Here is a 6,017-nt window from a genome sequence, read left to right on the forward strand (position 1 = left end):
GGCTCCCCACTCACCAATGGGCCATGTTATTGACTTTGGGGGCATTTTAAAGAGATATGAAAGTGGAGAAGGGAGTTGATTAGGTCAAGTAAAGCCTTTCCGAAAGAGAGGAAAAGTTTTCCAAGCAGACTTGCCTGTAGGTTGCATGTCCTGCTGGAGGACAGACGTTCAGTTTGAACTTCAGGTTCAAAATTTGTACTTCTCTTTTACCTCTGTGATTTTTAAAAAAAATTTAGATGTATAATTGCAACTGGAAGATTATTCTCCCGGTATTGGGAAAAAACACTTAGCAGAATCTGAATCCTGGGACTTCTAAACTTTGTTTCTAACTTCAAACCCCTTAAGTACAAGGTGCCCCACCCCCTCTCTCTTCTTTCCTTCCCTCCTTCCATTCTTTCCTCTCTCCCTGGCCCCAATCTGCCAGAGGTGATGGGATGAACCCAAAGGCCTCAGGAACCTTATAAGGCAAGCATTCTGAGAAACCTTCAACTCTTAATTTTAACATTAAAGAAAAAGTTGTAACCATTCTTGGAGGAAACTTAGCTTTTCCCTCCCTCCTTCCCCCTTCTGGGGGTATGAGGTTGTTTTTGCATGCTTCATTTGCTTCTTATCCTGATAGGCTGCATTAATCAGTTTTATTTCCATTGATAGAGAAACCTCGTCTGTTCTGTTCGAGCTACAAAGCGTCCTGCGAGCTTTTGTGAAAGTGCAAATCAGTTTAAGCAATTATCATACCAGGAATATGAAGGGGAAAGAGGAGGCCCTGCCCAGTGGTCTCCTTTAATCTCTTAATCCATGGATCCAGGGGGGCTGCCTGGACATAATTTAGGACAATCTCCCCACCCTTTACACTGTGATAAGGCCAAGTTACAATGCAGGGCAAAAATACAAGCTTTGTTAACATCCTGCCTTGAAAAGTTAAGATTAGACATTCTGTGCACGTGTGGGGACTATAGGGCACTATGGAAATTTTCTTTCTGTTTTCCCTCCCCTCCTCAAAAGTAGAATTCATTCTCCATCTCTCCTCCTTTCTCCTCTCTCTCTGCTATCTCCCCACTTTCCGTCTCTGTCCCTCTGTAGACCTGGTTGTTCACAGTGCCCTTCTGCATAGACCCCTCTTGGAAAGTGTGTTGTGCCAGGGTGAGGGGGGTGGGCTTAAGGGAGACTCCGGCTGGCTTCACGGAGGGACAGGTGCAGCCGCTGTATCTCCGAAACCCGAGTGGTGCTTCAGTTACTGGGACAGCAGGACTCTCAGTGACTGCTAGCTGCCCCTTGGCAGGCAGTGTTCCTGAACGCATCCCTTTCACTTGCACTAGTCCAAGTTACCTTTTCTTTCCACCTACCTTCCAAACCCAGAACGCCTCAACCACATAGCTCCCTCCTGTTAAAATTTAGACTGGCCTTTCCAGAAAAAAATTCTCACCTTGGTAAAGGGCTAATTTCTGTAGGAACCATATACTTAAGTTTTTATTTTTTTTAAGTGTAGAAGAGGGGGGTGGTGGTGAAGATTTTTTTTTTTTTTTTTTTTTTGGTAAACGTCCTATGTAGTGTAACAGCAATAAAATCATCAGAGAATACTATTAGCTTTGAGGAAAAAAAAAAAAAAAACTAAAAGCTTTATTACAAACCAAGCTTTGAAAATAGGGGGGATTAGGTGGCTGAAAGGGTCCCACAATGGTAAGAAGAAAAGGTTTCATGCTAATGAGGTTAATGCCCTTTGTATCTCCGGCCTCCACATCTTCATTACGCGCTATCTCCGGCTGCACGGAGCGGCTCAGAGCGCCGCAATCCACTCCAACGCCCCCCTTCCCGGCCCAAAGAAGGATTTGATAGCAGCTCTGTTCAAACTAGATAATTATATCTTTTCAAGTCGGAATTAAGATAAAGAAAGTGAAGCAGAGGCGGCTCGCCTTGATCCACTGCAAACAAATTTGGCGCACTTTCGAGTCCTTCCCCCCCGCCTCAAAAAGGCAGGACAGTCAGCTTATTAGCCGCTCGTTTGCTTTATTAATTCATCTATTTAAAGTGGCAGGATTAGAGCGTCTAATGTGGACGCGGGCTGCCGTGGTGCTGAGGAATATAAATATTTGCGAGATGCCATCCCGCGATGACTATCTGGGCGTGGGGCGCCGCGCAGGGTGCGCGGGACGCGTGTGCTCTACGGCCGCGTCCCCTCTCCAGTACGCGCGTGCTAGCCTGGAGTCTTCTGGGAGCTGTATGCCCTCTCATGTTACGTGGGTGCCAGGCCTGAGTGCGCCTGGGCAGGACTCTATGGGCACTGTGGGCCGGACTCTGCGTTCCTTCCTGCACAGGGCTAATTACATGCATGTTGCCATGTGTTTTTGTGACCCCGATCAGGGATGTAGGTCACAAGTTTGATCCACGTCCTGTTTCCATGTGGGTTACTTGTGGGCCTTTCCTGTACGTACCTAAGTGAATGTTCAAGAGACGCGGGTTCCCAGTTTGGGTTGCCCGGAGAGGGTCAAACGGAATATACACAGCAAGTGGGCCGAGGCGACGCTCCCCTGCGTGGCACACGTGGGTTCCGTGTGCGTTTCTCGCTGGGTAACCCGTTCCTCCGCGAAGGCTGCAGAAACTCCAGGGGAGGCAGAAGCCTTGGACCTCGGTCAGTTACCCTTCCTAACTCTTACTCTGGGTGTGCGGTACTCCCTCCCCGCTCCCTCGGACTCTACCCCTGGCAGCCCAGCCAAATCCGAGCGGGTGCGTCGGCCACCGCCGGGAACCTGCCGGGCCACTTTTGTGCTGGGGGCGGATTGTGGCAGCTGGAGAGGCCCGCCAAGCGGGCCAGGCAGAAAGGGAACTCGGGCCTGAGCGAGGCTTTGGAAACCTCGGCTCCTCCCCGTCCCCAACACGAGTCGCAGGAAACAAAGTCCTGGACGCCAGGGCCGATTGGGGAGGAACTCTGGCTGTTCGGAAGCCTGGCTAGGGTCCCCACTCTGAGGTGGTGGAGCTATGGCTGGGTTGCCCACGTGTGGGCTGTTGCAAGTCGGTGTCAGGGTGAGTTAGGGTGAGCGTCTGTGAGAGTGGGTTTGCAGAGATGTGTGTACTAGTGAGCTGTGATACAGCTGTCTGCGGATCGTGGAGACGCAATTGTGTGTCTCACTCAGGACTTCAGTCGGTTTGTGCCGGTGATGGTGGAGGTGGTGGCTGCTGAGGCCAGTGCTACTTGTGTAGATGTTTCGAGTGTGCCAAGATGTCGGTCTTTCATTTCGTATGCAGATTGTTTTGAGTTAGGGCAAGAACGTACATTTGGAGAACTGCTGAGTGCCTGTGAAGGTGTGAACATGCAGTTTATTGGATTTGTGTGCCAGGGTCTGGTGGCCCAGTTGAGTTTTGTTGAAGTTCCATCTCAAAAGTGGCCTCAGGGCCTCAGTGTGAGTGACTTGCGGGGGCACTTCTTCTGTTTGGGTGGGGCTTCTGTGAAGCTCATCCTAGTGCTCAGCACTAGGGCAGCATTTGTCTGTCCTGGGACCGGGTGCGCGCGTCTTGTCAAGGGGATCGGGGTGTTGCTTCCGACTCACCTCCGATCCCGAGTTTGGCAAACCACCGTTTTTTTTTTTTTTTTTTTTTTTTTTTTTAAACTGCGCCTTTTTCTAGTCGGCCTTTATTATTCCGGCAATCAGCGATTGATTTATTTGGGTGCCGCCGCCGGGCAGCCGCGGGTGGGGCAGAGGATGCGGGCCTACGGCGTTGGGCCACCGCGCCCGGATGCAGAACTGCGTCCGCGTCCGCGGCTCGGCCCCCTGATTTATTTCCCCCACTAACCAGCCCCGTAGCGAGCGGGAAGTGGGAGTTTTGAGAACCCTCTGACCCTAGCCATGACCCCGCTCCGGGAGGCAGCTTCTCCCGGCACGACCCTGCGCACCAGGAAACCTGAGGCGGAGCCACACTTGAAAGCGAAAGGTCCATTCATCAGCCGCGCCCCAGCGTCTAATTGGCCTTTTGTTTATTAGTGCCTGTTGTCTGGCGGGGGAACTTGGGAGGGCCCTGGGGCTGCAAGTCGGGGTGCCTGGGGTGGGCAGAGGGCCAGTGCCCGGGCCCAAGGTCTCTTTAAAGCAAAGGTGCGTCGCACTCCTCGGAGGGGGCGCCAGAGAGCGCCAAAGATCGCTACCACGTGCGAAAATGCGCTCTCGGAGGTTGGTCGCCAGGTCATCTGGTCTGGTAGTGGGCCTCGGAAGCCCATGGCTTTCTCCCTGTCCCACCTCCACCTGCAAACCAAACCCTTCTCTCCCCTCCGCGCCCTCGAGATTGCGGATCCGCCTTCCTGCCTCTCCCTATTTTCCAGCCGAGACGCTGGTTTGGGGCTGAGTTGGGCTCACATCCTGCCATTCTTCGTGCATCAAGTTCATTCTCCCTTGTCGGTTTCTTATCCCAGAGAGACTCAGGGCTACCCTCACTAGGCACCAATGGGCATTGTCGTGGAGCCAGAAGCCCCTCTTCTGCTGAATGGGGGATTGAGAGAACTTTTGGCACAGCCAGGGAGGTGGGAGTTGCCCCAACTTTCAGGCATGAGTTGAAAAAGAAGACCAGGTCTCAATCATTCCAAATCCCACCTCCCTGATTCCTACCTCCCATTCCGTGTCCAGTACCCAAACCAAACCTCCCAGTCCCCCTCTCCACTCCACCCTTTCTGCCCCTCCACACACCTGCCAGAGGAGCCCTAGAGTAAGCACAGGGGTCCTACCATAGGCCCAAAGGCCAAGACGCACCTGAGGGGCCTTGGAGATGCCCAGGTTGGCCTGGGGTCGCTTTTGGAAAATGAGCAAAAAGAACCAGCTTTGCTTGGCACTGGCCTGACTGCCAGCAACCTCTGAGATCTAGGTGTCTCAGTCAGGCCCCAGACTGTCCCTGCCCCCAGCACACTCCAGGCCCTATATATAGCCCTGGTCTCTATAACCCTGACTGGACCCTGACGTCAGGAAGAACTTGATCTTGCCTGCTTCACTCCTGCTTCTGAAACTGATCCTTGAAATGAGAGAACAGACTCTACACAATTCCCATGGCCTTGACATAAGGTACAGCGATAAATATACACCACTAATGAGCAATTACCATATAATCACCTTCCAATTAGCTCGCATAATGATGAATTAAACATTCTAGCAGGCGGGATTAGGTTTCTTACTTTGTATATTATTTACGAAGGCTATAGCTTCTGCAAAGAACCAAATATCAAATTAGATGGGGAATTTTCACTTGGGGGTAATTATGCACTCGGGCCAGCGGCTGTGTTCTGGTCACTTGTCAAATGAGGTCTCCTGCAAGGTACTGACCAGTTTATTTTCCCTTTTGCTTCTCTCTTGAGTTTGCAATTGCCTTTCCCTTCCCTTTTACCACCCTGGGCCGGGGGTGGGGGTGGAGAGGGTGGGAGACTGGGGCTGGGCGATGACTAGGCGGGGTTTGGGGAGGGATCTCAGTCTCTGAGGGAGGATGCGCTGCAGGCATGGAGGCCCTCCCATCGTCTGTCTCCGGAACCCTGTCCTCCCTGGTCTCTGGCCCCATTTCTCTCCAGCCCAGGGTGGACCCAGGGTCGTTCCTGGGGGTCCCTGCGCCGCGGGAGCAACCCGAGAGCAGAAGCGGCGGCTGGTTCCGTGAGGCTGCAGAGCGCAGGGCCGGGCGGCTGCCGGCTCCCTCCTCCGCGGGCTTCCCACCGCGCCCGGGGCGCTGCCGCCCGCATCCCCCGGGGCCCGGGAGGCCTCCGTGCGGTCTTTCCAACTTTTACCCCCACTCCCACCCCAGTAACAGCGAGAGGAAAGGTGGCGATGGGGGGACAAGGAAACAAACAACAAACCTCCGCCCCGCCCGCAGCCACCTCTCTTGTTCGGAAATGAATTTTGGCAAGAGATTAGTTCCTAATCTGATCTAACGCGGCTGACATTTGGGAAGAAGATGAAAATGGCAGCTCAATTTCATTCTGAAACGGGGTCACTTCGCGGGGCTCTGCTCCCCTGAGAACGCGGACGCCCCTCCCCCACTCGCCCCTGAACCAGAGGAAT

The sequence above is a fragment of the Sciurus carolinensis genome, chromosome 5 (assembly GCF_902686445.1).
Source record: "Sciurus carolinensis chromosome 5, mSciCar1.2, whole genome shotgun sequence".
Lineage (NCBI taxonomy): Eukaryota > Metazoa > Chordata > Mammalia > Rodentia > Sciuridae > Sciurus > Sciurus carolinensis.